The 23296-nt window shown below is 43.3% G+C and overlaps 1 protein-coding gene and 1 long non-coding RNA gene across 2 annotated transcripts in view; one reads left to right on the forward strand and one right to left on the reverse strand.

The window, feature by feature from the left end:
- thsd7ab (thrombospondin, type I, domain containing 7Ab) overlaps nt 1–23296 on the reverse strand; it is a 197276-nt gene that overhangs the window by 117224 nt on the left and 56756 nt on the right. The gene's annotated exons all lie outside the window — the stretch shown is intronic.
- On the forward strand, nt 9488–16637 carry LOC105356053 (uncharacterized). The gene is made up of 3 exons (XR_910332.3): nt 9488–10759; nt 10854–15752; nt 16276–16637. It is a non-coding gene; the product is annotated as an uncharacterized LOC105356053 (long non-coding RNA).

Here is a 23296-nt window from a genome sequence, read left to right on the forward strand (position 1 = left end):
TGTTCCTTTTAAGTACATTTTAGTCACCAAGAAATGTTTTCTCAAACTAAGATTATTTTGGTATTGAAAAACTTTATTGAAAAGATTTTTTCTTTAGTAAGACAGAAAGTAAGACAATTTTCTTAAAACAAGAGTCTTTTTACTTTCCTAAGACTCAGATTCTCTATTGAGTCTAGTGGAGTCTGGTTCTTGTTGATTCTGGTATCTATTCAGCCTGATTCTGCTAAAAGTTCCTTATTGATTTTGGATGTCATAGTGTAGTTTTTATCTCCACAATCATCCTTTTCTTGCTCAGGATAAAAACTTGGATGTAATCTGTTGGTCTCTTTTAAAGACCTTCAGCAAACAAATCTGATAATCTGGTTTTATTGGAGGGATCTGAAGTTGATTAAACATAATGACGTTTTATGTAAAGAACAATGATGGTTCCGGCCTTTTGTACAGTATAACCTCCATTGGGGCACAAACTAAATCCATATAACATTTGGCTGAAGGGTTTCTCCTTTTTTTTTCTCCTCACTTCAATAGTTAGAAAGGAAGCTGGTTTGAAACCTGAAAGGAATCTATAAGTGTACTTACTCCTACTCCTGTTATATACGGTTCGTAATTACAAATAATATGTTAGAAATGCCCCTGTAGAGAGTAGAACTGCACTCATTAAGTCTAAAAAACCCATAATGTGGAGATACTGTACCCCCCACCCCCACTGGGCTCATGTTTGTCATGATGTAAATACGGGAAAACCTCACAGTAATTCGTTGTGTAACAGCATGCATTTTTAATAAAGCAGCTCCACTGCGTGTCAGGATTGGATGACAGGAACTGTTTTCATGTTTTGTTAGAAAATGCCTCCATCATCATTAGCTTCTTTGATGGCGAAACACAAGAGAATAAATAATTGATGAACCTGAAACTTACTGAAAGTCTTTTAAAGCAGAGAAGACTGGAAAAGCCAAAACACATGAGATAGCAGGGTCACCAGAACACAAGGCTGCAGGGAAACGTACACTCTGAAGGAGAGGAGGAAAATAATATCTGTACACAGGCTGTCACTGTCAAGGTAAGAATAACGCATGGGGGTGCACACACGGCTTGCTTTTTATTTCCTGAGATAATAATGTGTATATATATATTTATCTGGTGAGAGGTGGTCCTATCAGAAGCATATTTTTCCCAAAGAACGGAAGAAGACGACACGAGTCGCCCGGTAGGAGCCCATGAGCGGCTTTGCCGTTCTGGCTTTGTTTACCCGTTGACTCAAATGCGAGTTGACAGGTCCATGGATGTCCTCCCTAACTGGGTGTGATAGTTTGGCAAAGGCAGTGGGGGGATGGAAGACGACGGCAAAGGAAGTTTCGCCGCCACATGCAGAGAGTCGCAGCCTCAATCTGGCCTGTGGATTAAAGCCTCTGGTTTGAGGCGTCTGCAGAGCACAAAGTGCTGGTGGGGTTTTACCCGGGGCCGGGATGAAAGGTTGATGCCATCCCTCTTTCAGTTTGGATGTGGCTGTTGACCGCTTTGGTGGTTGGACGCAGAAACGAACAAAAGAGTATTCACTTTGAAGACTAAACCCAAGGGGGCGAGATGCCATCTCAACCCCCCCGGTTTAAGTACATATGAAACAGAATCTCGGAGAAAAGCAGAAATATTTCCCCGTGATGCAAGTCATCTCTGAAGCCAGCCATTTTTAAAGTGGGCCTAGATCCAATTACACTGATGACCTCTAATCCCGGTATTGTGGAGTAAAGTTGGGTCTCAAAGGCTGTTTTCCTAGAAGACGGTTTTAACTACGTCAAGCTGCATGAACCAATTAAGACGGGATGCGGCGTTTGCACGTAATCCCCCTTTCGAGGTTGCAATGGTGCGAGCAGATTTTATGCCCCCGCCATAAAGTCATTGGTTTAAGCAAACACTTCTAAACATCCAGTTTTATCGGGTTAAACGTGTCTTCTTCATGAGCCTGAGGAATAAAGGTTATAGAGGACAGAATCATTTAAACGACGCTTTCCTGAAGACCGTCTGGTCTTTAGGAGGATTTTTGTGATTCCTTCTCTGTTCCGAAGGCCGCCTTAAGTCTTAATGAGCCGTGAGCTGAAACGTGAGGTCTTTCCCTTTAGCTTAAGCTATTCCAGAGACAAAGGTCTAGTAACTCCGACAGAAAGCAGATCCTGACTGGAAGATTATGGTTAAAGTGCGGAACCAAACAACTACACCCTTTAATTTCAAGATGTTATTCTTTAGAAGTAACAGAACCCAGAAATAATGTGCCGCAACAACACACGGCGTGAGCGTACGACCTGCTAAAGCCAGGAAACACGGAGGTCAGCGTTTACCGGCAGGTGTTTGCCCTGCGATGGGCTGGAGACTCATCCAGAGGAGGTAATCCTCCTCTAATACCATCTGGGAGAGAATGCGACTGTGTGCCGCATTATACAACGCAGATGACATTACATCATGTTATCATGATTAATGCTGCAACTACAGGAAGCTGCAGGGCGGGAAACAGAAAGCCCGGAATATGAATGAAGCCCAAAAAAGACAGTTTTCACTCGGAGATTAGAACATTTGTCCAGACTCAGAGGAAAAAGGGCAGTTCGTGAGCGGTGTGATGGAGAATTCTGCTACTTCACCAAACATGCGATGCAGAAAATACGTCCCCAACTGCCCTTCAGGGTGGATATGGACTGTCTGCAGGTGACAAATGGTCAAACCTGTCCGGGGCAGGTACAAGGAAGTGAAGGTGAAGTAGGTGAGACGCAGGCGTGTCTCGCAGATTTTTCATTCAGCCCACGGGATTGACTGCTCACGTGCACACCCCATAGATAAAGAAGGTAAATGGATGGATGGGTGTCTTAGTAGTTTGAAGTTACCAACTTGTTGGTAAAACACGAAGTTTACCGCTCTTTTTGCCGGTGCCAGAAGCTGCAACCAACAGAATAAACACAAACCAACTCACACGATAAGTCATGCAGAACCACGGATGTGAGCAATACTTTGATTGACAGCAGACACATTTCTGCCACGGCACTAGCGCTCATCATCATCGATCAACGGAGACGTCTGCGTCTTCCTCAGATCCTGGAGGGGCGAGTTCCTCATACATGGGAGGGGCTACGGATGAAACCATTTTGGGAAATGGTGGTTGGTGATTTTCCAGAGCAGCTGTGGATCCAACAATCCCCCACGACACGCCCAACTTTTGATGAGCGGTGTGTCGCTGTGGGACCTCTGGTGCCGCCCGCTGTGCAGCGGCCAAAGCCACCAGTTCCTACCAAGAAGCGCATCGCCATCACTCATTTAATTTAAAAGAATTGTTTCCATTTCACTTTTGGAAAATATGTCAATTTCTTTACGCCTCAAAAACCACCTCCTCCAAGCGCAAACACTTTTTTTAAAGAATAAAATTTTTTTTTCCAAATTGACGTGCTTTCATTGGGCGTGTTTAGTATCGCAAATCCAACTTGTGCAATTTCATAGTCATTGGAAACGCGGCTAGTACTGACAGCGTCTCAGTTAGAGCTGATGCAGCAGCAGATCCACCGACGAGGACTCCCTGAAGACTCTTAGAAAACGAGATGCTATTACTTCTAATTTCCCCTCGAGGATCCATAAAGTCTTTCTGAATCACTACTTGACTCACATTTAGAAGCAGACACATACATCTTCGTTTAAAAAGACCACGACCTGCTTTCTTTTTTGATAGAGGCAGCAGTAAAATCCTGTTGCATCGCTCAGAAATATGGAATTAAAATAACAAAAAAACAAGCCTAGTTTTTTAAATCTAAGTTGTCTTCAAGTCTTTTTCTGTACTGGTTTACATAAATGTGGTCAAAGAAAATGACCACAATGCTTTGTGAGGATGAGTATCTGAGTGTTTTGATGAGAGCATGTAGAGCAGGATTACAGAATTATACTCTGCAAGTGTAGATGTCACCGTGTCAATCCTCTGTATTTAAGACTCCGCTGACACATATCCCCTTTTTCTGAATCGCCGTCAGAAATCCGCTGTAATATCTGGCGCGGCGCAGGTAGCTGCTGGATAATCTTAGTGTCTTTTGTGGATTAAAGTCCTACTTTGTGGATTTTCTTAACGCCACTGAGGAAGGTGGAGGCGGTGTGGAACAGAAGCTCGCCGGGTCTATTAATAGTGGTGCAGCTGCTGAGCTGTTGGGGGGGGGGGGGGGGTCAGCCACGTGACGATGTTGGGTGTCGTGTTATTAAGATAAATTGTACAATCACATGACCAGATCTACCACCCTGAGGAGTGCCGGCGGCCAGGATTGGATTACTAACTCCCACAATGCATCAGGGTTTACACAATCCAATAGGAGGGCAACACTCGGACGGGGAATCTCAACAGTCTTGAACTAGAGGCAGAAAATTAGCTGTGGGCATCTGCACTGAACCACTGCAAGCAGAGTTCATGGTAACTCTGTTAGCAGCAGATAATTGAAGAAAAGAAACCCAGAATGAAAGCTGCCGGTCTGCTGTGAAACCCTGTAAAATGAGAGCTTAAAGCTGGTAAAGAACTGAGCATCCAGAGGAACCACAAGCTCCCTGCCGGCTCTCATTTGTTCCGACTTTAACCCAACACGGGTCAAATGTTTTAGCTCAAAATGATTAAAAAAAGAAATGAAACAGAGAAGCACAAATATGTTCGAATATTAACCAAAAGAAAACACCAACAGCACTGAGGAGTCCTCACTCAGGACGAGATGTTCTTCAAACCCGTCTGCAACTTTAGAGGTTTAGAGAACGTTTGGTTACCATGGAAATGTGGGATAAGGTGATGAAAACCACAAGCTAACATACATCACATAGGGGTTGCGCTAGGATTAATCCAATGTGGGTCATCTTGTTAATCAGACTTCTATGCATCCCAGACTAAGAACTATCCTGTTCATGTCCTGTTAGGCCTTAGTCACATGCTCCTGTGTGGCACGTATGGGTGCTGTGGAGGGTCATAGAGAGGAGCGGTTACATCTTCAGGGGAGCACAGGTGGGTTTTGCAGTTCCCTTCAGGCTCAGACAACCACCTTAAGGGATGTCACGAAAATGGAACTCACCATCGTGGTGCTTGTGGTAAGTGTATCGAAAAGGATTGTGGCGTACGGGTGATGCTGTCGTATGGCGTCCTTACTCCACGGTCGGGTCGTACATGCAAACTACACGCTGTATGTTTAATTTCCTTATTTCCAACAGTCAGGCTGCAGCGAGGAGCGTGCACAGATCATCTGAAAACTCTGTAGGACACGCCTGCATCTCACCTTATGTGTTGTTAACATCTCACCTTATGTGTTCACTATGATCACCTGTCGCCCGCAGTTTGGCCATAGAAAAACATGCATGAACATTTTCTCTCTATGGGTTCAGTGATTGGTCTACGACTTTGATATTTGACATGCCGTATCCACCCGTAAGGCCAATTGGGACTAAGACTTTAGACATAAACGGCTGCTAACGTTAGATCTCTAAGGAGAGGACAGGAGGCGTTGCTCTTACTGACAGGTCATGGTAATGATAGGATCTACGCTCAGGTTCTTTGTTTCTATCTACACATTTTAGGACATTTGTGAAACAGTTGCTAGAAAAACTTCTTGAACAGCAAACTGACTTTCAAGGGCCTACAGGGAATCCTTTTTGGACTCATTTACAGAAGCAGTCTGGAGGTGGGAGGTGTTGGAAAGGCAGGACAGATGCCGAGCCAAAACCAGCGCACACGTGCCAACTCTGGGACAGCCGGACGCCGGCGAGCGCGCGGCCGTGCTCTCAGCAGCCAGGCCGCACGACCGCCACCTTCTGCTGACTCTTTTCCTGCCCGCCTCCTTTAGAGTGAAGTTTCAGTAAATCAGAACTCAGCCTTTATTTGACGGCGTCACACCAAGCCAATATTTCTGCTCTGCATTTTTAAAAGTCTGTTCATAAACCAACATGGGGGACGGACGCCTTTGCTTGCAGAATGGCGAGACAGAACTAGATGACCTTCCTCACCTGAGCTTTCTGCAAAAACACTCTATCATTTATTTATTCCGCAGACTAAGGTCAGACGGAGGTAGCAGCTGCTCCCCCGGATGCTGCCTTCGTTAGGACGTTTCTTTTTCTGGGTGGGAGGGACTCTGCTTCAGTCATTTCTGCGCTCTGCAGAGTAATGAGACGTTTCTAACCGTCTCCGCACCCAAACTGACAGCATCACTGACTGCTGGTCTTGTTAAGATGTAGAGCTATAAAATATGATGTTTGATTGGGGTAGGGGGGGCGTCCAGGGTTTGCTTTTTCTACATAATCAGTTTGGTTCTCATCTTTTGTTCGTCCTCACTCGGGCCAAACTGTGAAAAAGACGAAGAATAAAATAGAGATTTTCATACCCCCCCCTACCCAATCTTTGCTGCAGACTTCCACAGCCCAGAATAGATCGGGAGATTGACAGGTGCTTCTCCCGCCGGACCCCCCACCTCCTGCTCAGTGAAAATGTGTGGCAGGACCTACAAATGTGGCAGAGACGTTGGACCTGCCGGGATCCGTCACTCCTGAAGGGAAGGAGAAGCTTCTCTGTGCTGTCAAACCCTGAAGACGCCGCCTGTGAAGGTTCACGGTTGGAGGCGGAGACTCAGCGCTGTGGGGGCTTTCTCCACGAGGGGGTGGGGGTCCTGAAGATGAAGAACCGCTACAACCAGCTCAATGTCAACTCTGCAAGTGAACGCACCAACCTTTTTTAATAATTCATAGGAGCTGCTCCGTGCAGCGTAAGTGCCCAAGGGCAATACTGCCACCAAACTGCCACCCCCCCCATAAAAGAAGCCCAGGGTGCTGAGCGGTGACAATCCCGTCTGTGAGAAGGACTGTCAGGACCGGATCATCATGTGACCCAAGACACACAAACCACAGCAGGAGCAAATCGCTGTACCCATCAGAGGTCTTCATCCACAGCATTCAAAAGAACATGGTGGCGGCGGTGTGATGGTGTGGGACCACAAGAAATAGTTCTGCCTCGACTCCCATCATCATGCTGCCAAACGCGATTTGAGCATCCAAGTCGCTGCTGGACACTTGTCCAAAAATGTGTTAATAAACCTGCTGCTCATGCCACACGTGGGAGGAGCTAAAGTCAGAAGTTTCTAGCCTAAGTGCTACATGGAAGATACAGATGATGCTGAGAGATCACTTTTTTCTTGAAGAGCTCTATAAAAGCATGGGGGATCACATCTCCATGTCTGGGTTTCTGAGATCATCAACACGGGCTAAAGCTGAGATTCTGATTGGTTGTAGTAAATTTGAATTCTTCGCCAAAGTTCAGGTATTTGAACCCTGGAGGCATCACGCCACACGACCTCTGATTACATCTGTACATTGACTTAACATGGAAACTGGACGCCCCTGATGCGCTAATCGTGTTCAACGTGAACGTAGCTCAAAAAGTCAGATTTTACACCCAAAAGCAGGTCTGTGCGGTCAGATTTAATGAGTTTTACAGTGAGATCATGCGTCCAGAGTTCATAATCCATAGAACAAGTATCCTACTTCAAGGCCGTGTCACCCAGCCACTACGAACGCGCATCTTTCTCGGATATAATTTGGTCATAAGTAGAAATACGCGGACAAAGAAAGGAGTTCTTACCGCGAAATGTTCACAGATGTATCAAGTACGAATCAACCACGCAAAGCACACGTAAATCAATGAAAAACATGAACCGTGCGTGATTATTGCGTTGTTTATATGCAATTTATTGGTGATTCATGCGTCAATTTTGTCATTTTAAATGTGTAAATGTAAAATGTGCATGATCTTAGAATTTTAAGTGGGTGGTACATGCGTAAAGGTCTGTTAGCCACACGTGGAGCGGTCGTGGAAAACTAAACATTTGCGTATAAACTACATAAAATACACATAAATTGCGAAATTCTCAACCAACTAAAGAATGTGAACAGCTCAAAACTGAATTCACGTAAAGACCAGACGGATGACATCGTTGACAGGCATCTGCGCACATTGACGAACGATGAATTCATACGTGGAAAATGCACAAAACGCACGTAGGGGCTGTGTGACACGGCCTTAAGGTCATGAGGTGAAGCACATGGAAGTTTGGGGGTCAGCAGCAGAGAACGATAGAAAAACATCAAAATCTGCCCAGAAGAATAAAACAAATTTAAAAACAATCAAGATTTTATAGAAATGACAAATGTTCAACAATTTCTTATAAATCTGTATTTAAAAGTGTGTTCTGGTTTATAAGTAAAGTATGATAAATTTGTAATAAATTGGTTTGACGCCTTAAGGATTTAGGTGTGACAAACGTTTATATCGTGACTTCGGGAAAGGAATGTAAGCCTTTTAAACGTGTTTGTGTTTGTTTCAACCTGAGACGATCACCATGCTGACAGATCATCAGAGCGCCACTGACAGGTGGCGCGGCGCCCAATAACATCAGAAAACCTGCAACGAACACGGAGACAAACACCACCTGGTTGGAAGTGAAATATCTGTGGTGTCAAGTGGAAGTGATGAAGCCGTGAGCCTGAATGTCAGTCCCTGCTCCTCTAACCTCCCCGTCTCACTCTGTTCACTTGTTAATTGGCTGGATTGGGGAGATTATGGCGCTCCTGGGAGACTGTTGCTAGGATATTGATGGCAGCCACAGGACGGACGCCGCTCCGGACTTTCTGTGCCTCTTTGGTGTAAAGGTCTGCCGCTTCGATTTTTCCCAGACATAAAAGGCTCTTTTCCTTTTTTTTTTGGTCACTGCCCATCTACGGCTTTGAATTTTTTTCACAAACATCTTCGCTGTTTTGGTTAAAAAAGATGTCCAGATTTCTAAATATACGTCTGTCTGTTAAAAACGCACCAAGCTAATTAAGAAGTCGTTCGGATAAACGGAAGCGCTCGGAGGTTTAAAGGAATTCCTCCCGCAGGGAGATCATTTACTCGAGTTAACGGATTGACCGGCGGGCAAATCAATAACACCGATTGGCTGTTTGTCCACTTCAGCAGAAGCATACATTTCCCTGCAACAACACAAAGAGGCAAATCGCTGCTCCACAGAAGTGATGGGGAGGCTGCCATCACTCCCATATGGCTGCCAGCTCAGGCACATATGCTTTCTGCAACGGATGGACGGCCTGCAGATAAGTTCAGACCTTCGCCGCTTCCAGCAGAACTGGGACAGAACCACAGAGGAACCACAGAGGAATGCTCCGAAGCATTTAGGGAATTCCTCCTTTTACTGGTTCACTTGAGGACGAGAAGGCATCCTAAAGCTTCAGCCAGCATTAAAGGTTGATCAGTTTTAGTCCTAAACACCCGCTCTGGAGGACATGTAAGCTATAGTGGGAGAAACATGTAAACAATGGATGATGGGAAATGAGGAGGGGGTTGCTCCACACTACCAGTCCACAGTTCTGATGAACTCCTGCCGCTCTGGAAGAGAGCTCCAACCAAATTAAGTCAATTCAGTCGCCTTTTTTCGCGACGATATTTGAGCCAGACGACGTCTGCTCAATGTTTCTATGGTAACCACTCTCACCAATCAGGAGTGAGCTTGTTGGAAGGCCACAGCTCTACCGGTTAAAAAGCGGGCCACAAAAAAAAAAAAACAGCAAACAAATGCTCTGAATGTTGTACGTGAGGACCAGCAGGCTCCACCTACCTTTATTGAGGCTTCTGATTGGTCCGTTTATAACTAGAGCAACAGAAAAAAATGTCCTGAACAAAATGAGTATTTTCAAAAAGATGTTTTAAAAAAGCCAGAATAATTATTCTGATCAACTGAATAGTAACAGCTGTTTATTTCTTTATAGACATTCATGGGATTTTGGCTTCTTGGAGCCAACAGGTACTTCCTGTTTGGAACGCCACCTCAATCCATTTGTCATATAGAGTCAGACTTCCCAGTCATAGCTGGGAACTGAACTGGTGTTACAGGAAGGAATGATGGTGCTTTAGCTGAGGACTGTAGCTTCAGTTACACAGAATCATGCTTAATGAAAAAAAAACTTTCAGACAAGCAGCTAAAACGCCAGAAGTTTATTTAAGAAGATAAATACTACTTAAAAAAAATCCCAAACTGTCTCTTGAATTCCAACCAAATAACATTAAAATAATGCAGATTTCCAGTCCAAACTCTGTGAGAGCAGCGTCCTTCCAGAGATCTAAAACAAGAACAAACGGGGCTAAAAATGTGGAAAAACTTGAAAATAAAAACTGATCGTTTTGGGAGCATTCTGTTTTCACGCTTGGAAACATAATGTTCCCAGAACGATCAGTCCACTGTGGCTGCAAAGCTGCTGCCCTCTTATAAATATAAAATACTGTTGGATGGATGTTTTCCAGCTGACTGCCACATGATTTTTAAAATAGGCTGAGTTCAAATTCACCCTGGGTGCCACACTTTGGACGTGCCTGCTGAAATCAATGAAGGTTTCTTGAGAATTACAAGAACATTTTGAGAGACGGCATCACAGTGAAGTGCATTATGAATAAATGACCCCCCCCTCCCCGCCTTGGATTCTGCCATAAATTACAGAGCAAAAAAAAAAGAACAAAGCCCCGAAGGAACGGCTAGATGATATTAAACCTCTGCATCAGCAGTGAGACAGCAGCTAATGGATGAGTCACTGAGGAGGAGGAGGTCCGAGGTGAAGGAAATCCCTCGCACCTCGCTCGCTGGCGAGCGCCATCAGGAGCTGGAACCACCGCCACCTTCCAATCTCAAAACACAGTTTTTGCCCTTTGATTCTCACTGCGCCGCCGCCGCAGCTCCAGGTAAGCTCTACCATAGCCCACAGGCGTACGCAGAAATAGTTCAAAAGGCCCAAAGAAGACAGCTTTTTCTTTTTTTTAAACTTTCTTTTGACAGGAAGAGGGGAAGGGCTCCGGATTGCATCACAGACTCTCCGACTCTCACCGAGTCCAGCCGTGACATCTGGATGGAGACGCGGCGGAGCTTTAATCGGGAGCAGGCATCAGGACGGGAGGAGGGACTGAGCCGAGTCCATTAAATATGGATTACAGTGGTAATCGCCAGAGAGTGGGGCAGGGGGTGGGAGGGCTGCCAGGTGAGCAAGCTGCTGCAACATCCACCACCACAGGAGAAAGAGGACACCCCCCCCCACACACACACACACAAACACACACACCGCCATCATGATCCCTGCGTTGGCTCCGCCCTCACAAACGGCTGCATCCAGATCGTGGAGTGACGGAGGAAACGAGCCGCTGGTGTTTGTCTCACATCGACTGCATGGCGCCGGCTGCAGCTGCTCAGAGGTCTGCGCAGGTCAATGTGGGTTAATGATGCACGGGCCAGATGTGGATCACACACGTGTTGGACACTCTGCAGATGCTCAAAGTGAACGGCGGCACATTTCCTTTCACTTGTGCCGTTTATATCCTCATTATCGCACGACGCTGCAGCTTTGGATCCATCGTAGACGCAGATTTAAAGAACTGTTTACCTTTAGACGCAGCGATTATAAAACTGCAGAAAAACCTTTGTCAAATCTTTTTGGATATTTATATCATCTTTCCATTCCTTCTTGGGAATTTCCAAAAGTAATTTTAATAAAATGAATTAATTTTTCTCCAATCATGATAATAAATCGATGAAATGATGTCTCATGAACACAACAATCACCACTAAAGTAACGCAAATAAAGAATAAAAAATATTTTCAATAAACACAAACCTGACCTGGAAACTAAAATAACAGAAATCTTAATCATGCTTGAGATTAATAACTATACACCTGTTTTGGGTGCAGAGTAATCCTGTCATCTTTTTTTGGATTTGAAGATTAAAATGAATGAAATCATTTTTATTTACCTTCAGTGGATTGTAATAAGATATAAAGGATTACCTATTTACAATTTAAGGCTTTTGCAGAGTTTATATCTATATTTAATCAAGAAATTAAAAGATTTACATGTTTTTGCTTAAAACATTTTTCTGCTTGATGGCCTTTAAATTACTTTCCAAAAATGTAAGAAAACAGAGAACAAGACGGGAGCGAAACATGAAGAACGTTTTACTGAGGCGTCTGCCATCTGTTCTAGGGTTTAAATGGTTGTGTTTCATTTTGTGTGAGGTTTTCCTCAAAGGTAAAGCTGTAGTCCTAACTGTCCCTATGGGTGGAGAAATGGTCTGACCCGTAGGGTGGAAGACGGTGACCCACAGGAAGTAGTAAGGTCGTTGATCGCTCAGAGAAAATGGACGGTTTTCTACGGGAATATCGCGGGCGACAGGTCATATTCAACACATGATGGAGGGGGAAGTGGGTGAGACTCATGCATGACGTGAAGATTTTTCATCCGTGGGCGCTCCTGGCTGCAGCCCGACTGTTAGAAATGAGGAAATTAGACGGAGTGTAGTTTGTGTGGGCGTCCAACGGGCACTTACACATCACGTGCACGGGCCCACGCATGCAGGTTATCATTAAGGGTCCAGTACTCTGACCTCGCTGTACGAAACTTATCAATACACTCACCACACGTCCAAAAATGGTACGTTCCATTTTCATGACGTCCCTTGAGGTGGTTGTAAAAAAGCCTGATGGGAACTACAAAAGGTAAGATGCAGCCAGAGGGTTGACCCCTAGGGTCGTAGGACCCTGGTGCGTGTGACCAAGGCTGTAGTGGTTTCACTGGTTCTGGTAGAATTGCTGCAGCTTCAGCGGCTGACATTGTGCTGCTTTCAAGGGCCAAGAGGTTTTTTCAGTGCTAAGCAGCCCTTGAATTAGAACAGACTGCAGCTCATTGGGCGATTAAAGGCATCCCCCGCGGAGTCCTCCTCATGTGAGCAGGTACAGTCTGGCTGTGAATTTGGCTGGATTTGGATGTGGGTTTGCCCCACCGCTGCAGGCACAGTCCTCCGCATGCAGATGAGACCCTTGGAGGGGCACTTTCTCCCCTAAAGAGTCACTTTCAGATGCTTCCCAGTAGGTGGAGGATCAAAGCTGCTTTAATAGCCCCGTGCACCACATTTGAAGAGAATCAAACGGCTCTGCAGCAGTTTGCAGAAATGATCAGGGTGGGTCTGTTCTCACACAGAAACCTCCCCGTAAAGCCCCTTTGGTCCTTTGAAGTTCTGGTCTTTCCACAAATGTTATTGACTTCATCTGTGATGGAGGCAAAGCTCTAGATTAGAGCTGACAGTGAAGCGATGGAATGACGAACGGGTGTTGTTTCAGAGGCCAAAATGCCATCTTTGAAGGGTGTGTGATGGCGGCAGCTTTCCTTTGTCTGCTCTGACAGGACTACGACAATATGGGGGATGAAGTGAAGCCGACAGACGGGAACACAGTTCTGAAGAAGGAAAGGAGGGGTGCTCTTCTGTGCAGAAAAACTCGACTGGCGATGTGTGATCAACGCTAATAAAGAGTGCAGCTCTGACTTGATCAGTCATAACATTTGGCAGCAGAGAACACCACAGGGAGGCTTGTTAGTTCTCTTCTTAGAGGGTGCAGCTTCATCCCCAGAGTCTGCATTCATTCTCACAGTGGGGCTTTTTTGTTTCTGCCATGCTCTACTTTTCACACTACTTCCATCATCTCTCTTCTTTTGAGCTTTAAATCTTTTGTCTGACATTTTCTTCTCCTGCTCCCCGTGCCAGCGTCACGGCGGTCCATGCCGGAGCCGCAAGACGTCTTTTTTGACAGGAGGGCCCCATCAGCGGTAAAGATTTCTATCGTGTACTCGGGGGTCTCAGCCTCTTTTGGGTCTGACCCCATGGTTGGGAGGACCAAACAGACTCACCATGGAGACAAATGTTTGACAACTGATGATGCAGAGACGCAATTTCCGCATTTTTTGACCACAACTCGCATTGGATTATAAGACACATCGACCCGTTAACGCTGGAGATGTTGGCGGTGTCACCAAAATAACTGTGAGATACTTCCTGGCTGTTGACGCGATCGACGTCCAGCAGCTGATTCTGGAGCGGGGGAATAGTGGCTGGCCATACGATATGCCGTTTCCCTCCCTCTTCAGAATCTGCTGAAATTACCGGAACAACGTAAACAGCTGAATAGTTACGGTAGTGGAAAGAATGTAAAAACCGGAGCTAAAACTCTGATGTTAAAGGGGGAAACAAAACAGTCAGATAATGTAGTATGACTACACTACCCATAATGCCTTGAGGGACCAATTGGTAAGCGATTGGTCAAAGGAGATGGGAAGTTTTTCATGTGAACTGTGTTATGCATGTTTATATGAAAATGTTGTGGTTTTAGTTGGCTGAATTCAAACGTATAACTAAATTGACTCCATTCCCCTCAGTGCACCAACGGCTTCGTAGTTTACCAGAATCATGCCAAAACGTTTGGACAGATGCTTGAGCCCCTCGTACCATAGAGTATGTGTTCCAGGTCAGGAAGCACAATTAGAATAGATCCTTTACATTATAACACACAGTTGAATTTGGATAAAAGCTGCGCCTTACGGCAGAGGTGTCAAACTCGTTTTGGTTCGGGGGCCGCATTCAACCCGTCTGATCTCAAGTGGGCCGGACCGGTAACATAAAAACAAAACAACACCTTTGTACTTGTTTTTTTACTCAGTTGGAAAAATGCCTCAACCAACATGGTATCCTAATCACTTATTATTACACATTCATTCACAGAGGCCAATGGATCTCAAATAAAATGAATTTCTCTTAAAAGAAAAAGGTCTTTTCAGTTTTGTACTGACTTAATATTTTACATCTGACACGGAAGCAATCCCGATAATAACCTCAAGAGGGGCTACGCAAAAAAAAAGAAACACCCCGCCTAAAAAGAAAACTGTCCATTTTTCCTGGAAAGCTCAGCAATCCACTTCTTTTTGACAATGTTTTGGTCATTATTGTGTCACTATTGATCATCCTTATAGCAACACAACAGCCTTGAGGCTCGCAGGGAAACAGACTGCATCTTACCCAGAAGCAGAGCTGTTAGGTTTCACCTTTGGCACGCGCAAACATATGATGTTTCACCTGTTTTGCTTTTCCTTTGCTCCCCCTGGTGGCAGAATTGCGCATTTCGGTTATTTCTTTAAAAAAAATCACAACTCGCCACAGGAATGGACTAGAAACGTGCTTTCTTTTTTAAACATGCTGAACAGTTTTGCTCTTCATGTGTGGGCCGGACTAAACCACCTGGCGGGCCGGATACGGCCCACGGGCCGTATGTTTGACACTCCTGCCTTACGGCCTGAAGGAATGCTGTCTGGTTTGTGTGTGGAAATTATTGAAATTTCTCCTTTCATACGTCCTGTTTATATGTTTTGATCTGTGGTAATAAAGTCATATCTGACAATACTGGAGGAACCTTTTCCCTCCAATGTTGGACAGTTGTTTTTTTTGCAAAAGCATCAACCGGCAAAACCTGTTGATCTTTATCTGTACTTGAGCTTTGCATTACATTAGATCTTCTCTATTTTGTGAGGCTTTCTAACTTGAAACATGTTTTTTCATAATCCCAAATCCTTTAGTTGTTAATGTAATAAAAATGCATTTTTTAATGTATTTATCCATTCATCCATCCATTTTCTTAATCTGTTTGATTCCTGTCGAGGTCACGGAGTTGCCAGACACTAACCTGGCTACTGTTGGACAAGTTGCCAGTCTGATGCCGAGCCACACAATCACACACCCATTCAAAATTCAACTTTAGAGTAATCAGTCAACCTATGACGCACGTCTTTGGACTGTGGGAGGAAGCCAGAGTACCTGGGGAAAACCTATGCATTCCCGGGGAGAACATGCAAACTCCACGCAGAAGGTAACATACAAACAGTGGTAGAATGAGGGCATTCAAGGCCTTCTCTGAAGGCCTAAAAAATATCTTAATCATGTGTTCATTATACTTTATCCATGCATACTCATTATATCATTCCAAATGGTCTGTCCATTCCCTTTTATTGTGTTTATGATGGTTATGCTGCTTCCAAACAGACGTATCTTCACACTGGAGCATTTAACCAATCGCATTTCAGCTGCCCTTTGTTGCCAGGCAGAGTCGGAGCTAAAGAGGCCTTCACTGTTCATTCTGAAGGCCCTCTAATGCAAAATCAATGTCTGACATTCGTTTCTTTTAACCAATCAGATTTTGAGTTGGTGTCACCGGGGCCTTCTAGCAGACTTAGGCAGCGTCACAGTATTCAGACCTTCTGATTGAACGTGCATTAGTACGCTAAAAAGAGAGACACAGAGCCACAGAGCATTTTTTTTATCTGTCTAAGTTAAAAACAGAGCTGACTGTAATGATTACTTCATTAATGTTAATTTTAATTATTGAATTGCAGGAAAATCTCCCACTGATCTCCTCAACTTCCTTCATCAGAAAAATCTAAGTGAATCATGAAGCAGTATTCCAGATTGATGTGTTTGGCGCTGACCGTCCCCGTGTCCACTGCGTCTGTCCAGCGGACATTTTTTCGTCTCTAAAGTGAATTCAAACCTACGCAGAAACACAACCGGACAGACTGGGCTCTCAGGACTGGCCTTGATGGAATAGAAAGGACTTCTGGATGGAACTGAAGCGATAATCTACATGACAAGGTGATGGACTGTTTTTGAGGAAAGAGAGGAGGATGGATTATGTCTTCAAATATTCCTATTTTTTGATGTGTGAAATGATACATTCCATAATAAATAATATTCCAAATGTATGTGGTTATTTTTCAATGTTTTGTGCTGGCTGTAGTTGCATAACCAGATTTGTTTACAGTTTTGTTTATTCGGTTTATTTAGAGGCATTTTTTGTGGCTACAGGAACTTTCAATCTGCAACACAAAGCTGGTTTCTGCCTCGTAAAATGGTTCATGAGGGTTTGAGCGATTCAGACGTAGCACTACTGAAGGTGTGTAATGCACGGTCCACCACTGCATACAAAAGACGTACGAGAATATATATTATTAGAAAAGCATTACCTATAAAACAGCGGATCAGATCGCTAAAACACAAATTTAGATTTTAATGTTTTGTTTCATGTTTTAAATATGAAAATTGATTCAGACGATGACAGTTAAAAAAATGGTCGTCAGATACCATTTTCTGCTAAAAAAATGTGGGGAACTAATAAAAACCTTTCTTATAAATTTTCTGAGGCTAATAGCTGTTTTCTAAATAAATGATCCAGCTTAGTTTAGCAACAACCAGCCCGATCAAATTTAAGGGGATAAATTCAGATTCTGTGAAGTGTTCTTCATAGGCAGCTTGGTGTTGCACTAATAGGGTTTGTATCAGTTCTAAACTTCTCTTGCCAGACCATAACAGCAAAGGTTTTGTTTCCAAAACACGGATTGTAGTCTTTAAATTCTAAGACATGTCGCCCCCTTTTCCTGGGATGAACCCATGAATGAGAGCCTTCACAAAAGAAGAACTTAGGTGTTTTCTAGAGTTGCTTTGGTTTCGTTTATGATGGAGAAATAACGAATGTCTCAAGCCGTCTGCCGTCTCAGGAAATGTTGCCTTCTGACCGGAAGAATTGGGAGTTTGAGTCCACGTGTCCTCAGGCGAGAAACTCCACGCTGACCCCAAAGCCTCCATTAGGTCATGAATGTGTGTGAGCGCCACAAATAAGCACTTTGAGGGCTGATAGAAAGGTATCAAAATATGCTTTAAGGATCTCTGTGGAGCCGGGGGGAAATATGACTTTGAAAAAAACTATTTTGAAGCCACAAATGTGTAACCACATTGAGAAATCCCTTCTTGTGTCAGGTTTAGTAAATATTTGGATATAAAGATGTGTTGATGCACTGAATCATGAATGAGTAAAACAGACACACGATGAACCTTTCAGTGTAACCCGACTCCAATAATTAGAACGACAAAAGTGCTGCAGGTTTGTGAAATGTTACCTTGTACTTTTAACCACATTTATTGTTGAGCTACTTCAAATTCAGCTTTCCATTCCAGAAAAATGATTTATGATCAGTCTACAACCTTTAAAAAGCACATTTTGGAAAGTCTTCTTTGGTGTCAGAGAAGAAACTTTCAGACCTTACAGATCCAGAGGGACACTGTTTGCACACAAAAGTGTTTTACATCGATCAATGGGAATGAAAAGTGGGACAAACGTTTAGCAAAGTGCTGTAAAGTGGCGCCTCGCACAACAAATGTGATTTGTTTCCGGCGTTTGCTTGTTATGCGGAACACAAGTTCTGTTCCACTCCAACTATTACCCTCTGGCAGACGATACAGGAGCCCGCCGGCACATACAAAAAGACTCCATAGGGAGTCCAAATAGCACCTTCGATAATCAAGTACGAACAGCAATATGTGCAAAAACATCCCAAGTTCACCATTTGTGTTTAATTTCACATGGACTCTGTATCTATCCCTCTGTATTTCTACATAGTTTATTTGTTTTTTACTCAATTTTCACATGCACCTTCTACCTACAACTTGTCTTCTAGTCTATTGTTATTTCTTTTTTGCATTTTTCTTCACAAGGTACTACTGTCGTGCGCATAGGTACTGCCCGACCTATTTTGGCGAGTCAATCGGCTCTTGTCTTCATCGCATTGTTGACCTGTGTTGATACTGCATTTGACTTACTGCATTCCACCAGTGAAAACAGAGATGGAGAAGTGAGGACCTTCTTCCTTCTCTGAGAACAGGAGCCTCAACTTCTATCACATAAATGATTGCATGGACTTTAATTTTAATATAATTCTAAACCAGAAAAGAGGAAACCTTTTAAGTCTCACTGAAACTCAGAAGGCCTTTTTTAAAGAATCGTTAACAGGAAATTATGAGCCGACTTATGTATTTGTTTATTTTTCCAGTTATATTTGTGCTTCAAATCTACCAAAGAAAGTCAGAGCAAAGTTCGTCCTTTAAGAAAATGTTTTAAAGTTTCACTTCCAGAGCTAAAAAAAAAATAAACGACATCAATAAATCAATCTTCAGCCTCTGGTCAAACTACCCAGAAGAGTTTCATGAATGTGATGAATACGGTGAGCAAGCGGCAGTGTTTATACCAGCCAGCTGTCATAAATGAAGCAGAAAATAGTCCCTGAAAAGGCGCTGCTTTCTTGTTTACCATCGTTTTAATTATTTCCGAACAAGCTAGTGAGCCTCAAGCATCAAGATAAGGCTTATCTATCCGTCACTCCACACAGGCTATCCAGGAACTGAGCAGTAATTTAACACATTTATCTCCTGCTTGTTTGAGAGCTAATTGTATCTGATGTTTACTGGTAAAGTATGTTATTGATCACAAAAACAAATTAAATGCTTCGAAACACAGAATCATCCAGTTCATCTAAGACTTAGCGTAAAAAATAAAGAAAAAATAGTAGAAAACTCTGATGTTTTGTAACCCTAGTAACATACTTGACTTTCTATAATATGCAGATGTGGTATGATTGAAAGTAAATCTTCAGACAAAGAGATGAAAATGGCCAAAGTAGCTCATTAGTGGGTCGTTCTTCAGCAGATAACGGTCCTGACTGAAAGGGTTTGTTGTGTTTCTCCAACATTGAAAACATTTGGGTGGGATTATATAAGTTTGTTTCCTTCCACTCCCTTTCTTTGACTTGATGACTAATTATCCTATGTTTGATGCGTCTTTGTATGGATGTAAAACGGTGTGGATTATGCATTATTCTTGCTTTGATTGCTTCAAATAAACCATTTTCAATCCAATTTGGAGGAATTTCAGTTTTCTACATTTATGACTTTGCTTCAGTGCTTTGCTTTCTTCACAGAACAGTTCTGTCCTTAAAGCCCTATAAGTCCCAACTGTCCTTACAGGTGGATACGGGCTGTATGGGGGTCACAAATTGGTCATACCTGTATGGTTTACACAGGTGACTTGCACGAAAAATCCAACCCCCCAAATCCTGCAGATTGTACAAGATACCCGTTAGTGCTGTTCACGTAACAAGTGTGCGGTCCTGGCTGCAGCCTGACTGTTACATGATGAGGATAGACACACATGACGATGGTACGTTTCCTTTTTAGGTGGCTGTACGAGCCTCAAGGGGACTGTAAGACACTCCTGCGCTCACTCTTGAGTCCCACTCCAATCATCTTATGATCGATTTTCAAAGCGTTCCCAATGGTCTTTTAATAATGATTATGCCGTTTTTAGCAAAAACCTTTACCGTTTTCTCCAACATAGTTTCTGCAGAGCGGCAGAATGAATTTAGAAATTTGTCTCAGAGTTGTGGGCGGTACCGCTGATGCAGAGAGACCCCGCAACCCCCCCCCCCCCCCATCCCCTCCCCATTGCTGAGAGCTCAATGTTTACATTCTCTCCTGCTAGCACACACTCCAACCTAACATTAGCGGTGCAACAAAAATGGCAGCAGTATCAGAGCTATCCAGTTTAGACGTAGTTTACGTTCGTAGATCTATTTGTCTGACAGTGGATGTATCAGAATGGAGCAGAGCAGGGAGCTTGAAGCTCCGCCCACCGTATTTTCTACAATCTTTTTCAAGCTGCATTTTTTTCTCCTGCTCCTGATTTAAAACGATTTAAATAAAGAAAGAAGCTTAATTGTCTTTATAAATGCTCTCAATCATCAGAAAAATGCAGCAAAAACATGTTTAAAACACCAAAAACACAGTTTTAATCAGGATGGGACCATAAGATCCTCTCTATAATCGACAACCCAACAACCAGAGACGCCCACACGGGTCAAGCCCCGTATGGCTGAACGTGACTCAGACCTTTAGGAGACACTTCTTCTTTTTTTGCAATGCAGAAAATCAAGTTTTGATTTTCAAAATGTCCATTCAAAACTTCAGAATAAAAATAAACCTCTCCAATTCGACACTTACAAAAACTAAAGTCTGAAGTGAATAATCTAAAAAACTAAGATGGAGAATCAAAGGGCGCCTTCCTTTTCCAACAGTTTAGTTCAATTGAACGGATCTGCACATCACGCCCACTCAGCCTCTCCGTGCACTCCTCCATCATTTCTGCTGCTTCTGCAGCCTTCAAACAGCAAAGTGCTGCAGGCTTTTCCAGATCCCGTCAGAACCACTGGAGACCCGACACACTATGGAGAGGAGGAGCATGGACGGCCCTGCTTTAATGATCCTTATCCTCTGCAAATCAAGGGTGCACCAGAGTGCGTTTTGATCAGGAGTGAGCCTCTCTTAAGTATTATTCATAGGACACGAAGAGCCCCCCCGCTGTTGTTGCTAGTTACACCGCTCCCATGCTGACTCTTCCGGCTGAGATTTAAACATATTCACAACCGTTGTAGTACTTTCTTTTGATAGTGGGTCTACTAAAAAATACAAAAACGAAGATCAATGAAACCCTGGTGTCAAAAAAAGTCACGTGCTAATTTACACGAGTCCTCGTGCCAGTTGGTGTTTTCCAGACTCTGAGTGGCGGGTTCACTGCTGGGCTACAACAGCAGGACTGACCTACATTTCCCTCCCATATTCAGACAGGCTCGGGGGGCTCACAGCCACACAACCACCAGTGTTTCCTGCGTCTTACGCTGGTCGGGGCGATGAAGCCTCTCAAACAGCATATGGATCAACACCAGTCACTGGATGGCCTGAAGAAAGCCGGAGTGCACGGATTTCTGTCAGCACTTCAAGTAACCAGACTGCCATGAATGCTGCAGTCGAGTTAAGACCCACAGCCAACAAAGAACAATCCGTTCAACCTTTGTTTGCTTCCGGGAACAAATCCCAGTTCCAGGATAATTCTTTTCCAATTTTCTCTGTTTTTACTAAAGCAGAAAACCAACTTAAAAAGCACGAAACCTGAAATTATTTTAGTGAAGAGAAAACACAAACGGGTCTCAGATCAGGCTGCTTTCAGCCTGAACTCAATCCTTCTCACGCTTCGCGTTTCTGCTCCATCAGGATCTACTCTACTTTATTCACTGCTTTCACTCCGTAAACATCTTCATTTATTCTTTTAAATACTTTTTTTTGTAGAGGTTCCAAAGCTTTTTGTTTTTTTTCCTAAGACTCTCCCACTTCTTCACAAAAGCTTCCTGAGTCGTTGTGACAAACTCAGGCGACTCAGACAGAGATCGCCCTGGGTTTGTCTCTGCCACATCACTGGCTCAGAAGAAGCGCTGAAGGCGGACTGACACACTTGCAAATGAGTGCTGAAGACATCCTCAGCTAAAACAGGAGCCTGTTACACACTAATGAAATTCAGTTTTGTTTAGAATTTTGGAAAAAAAAGGTCTTAAAATAAAATCAGTCTTGGTTCGATTGAGTTTTACGTGACAGAGGATAGAATTTAATAATTTGTGGTTGAATAAGCAGCCAATTAAAGTCAGCTTAAGTCAGAGAACAAGGTTCTTTATTTGTTTGTACATTTTCACCAAGAAGCCCAAACTCATTAGAGTTCACATGCTAAAAATGGGATCAACAGGAATCAGGTTTCAGGAGCTTACTGAACCAAAAAAGCCTTTGCTGTGGTCCGGTCCAAAGGAACATTTGCATGGATTTGTTTCTGCATGGATGATATAATCACACAAAAATCTAATCATCTGCATGTGCAGATATTGGAAATACTGCTAACAAAGGTTTATAAAAACATTTATGGTTTGACTTTACGACCATAAACAGAACCGTATACTTGAAAAAACCTCCATGTGGATCACGGGTTCCTATTATATCATTTCAAAGACAGTTTTTCTTTGTGATGTTTGATTCACAGCAGGATAAAACTACATTTATTGTTAGAATCATATTTATCTATTTTACTTTTTTTAAATTGTCCACCAAGACCAACCAGTATAAATCATAAATATTATTATTCTTATATCATGTATAAATATTATTGATCTGTTGTTGAAAGGACTAGGGAGGACTCAAAAGACTTAACAGCTGTACCTGGACTTGACTTCCCATCCAATCAGAACACTTCACTCACTAAATGCAGGACTGCTTGTGGTTCCTAGAATCAGTAAAAGTACGGTTGGAGGTAGAGCGTTTACCCACCAAGCCCCTGTTTTATGGAATAAACTCCCAGCTCATGGAAGAGAGGCCGACTCAGATTCTACATTCAAAGTTAGACTGAAAACATTCCTCTGTGGACAGGATTATTGTCAGACTAGTTAGTATTCAGAGATTACTTAACTTAATGTTTTTTTAATTAAACTTAATAATAACTATTAGTTGTTAGTAGCTGCAAGAAATTTGAAGCTGGGGTAACTATGGTGCACTGGGGTTCTGTCCTCTTTTCTCATCTACTTCTACTCTATTCTTGATCATTTATTCATCATTTAGTTCTCCATGCCTCTGTTTGGTGCAGTGATTCATGTATTGTCCCTCTTTTCCTCTCCCCTCCTGGGGAGTGGGAGTGCTTCCAGATTCCACTTGGCTCATCCG

This window comes from Oryzias latipes, chromosome 16, assembly GCF_053564925.1.
Source record: "Oryzias latipes strain Hd-rR chromosome 16, Olatipes_Hd-rR_3.1".
NCBI lineage: Eukaryota > Metazoa > Chordata > Actinopteri > Beloniformes > Adrianichthyidae > Oryzias > Oryzias latipes.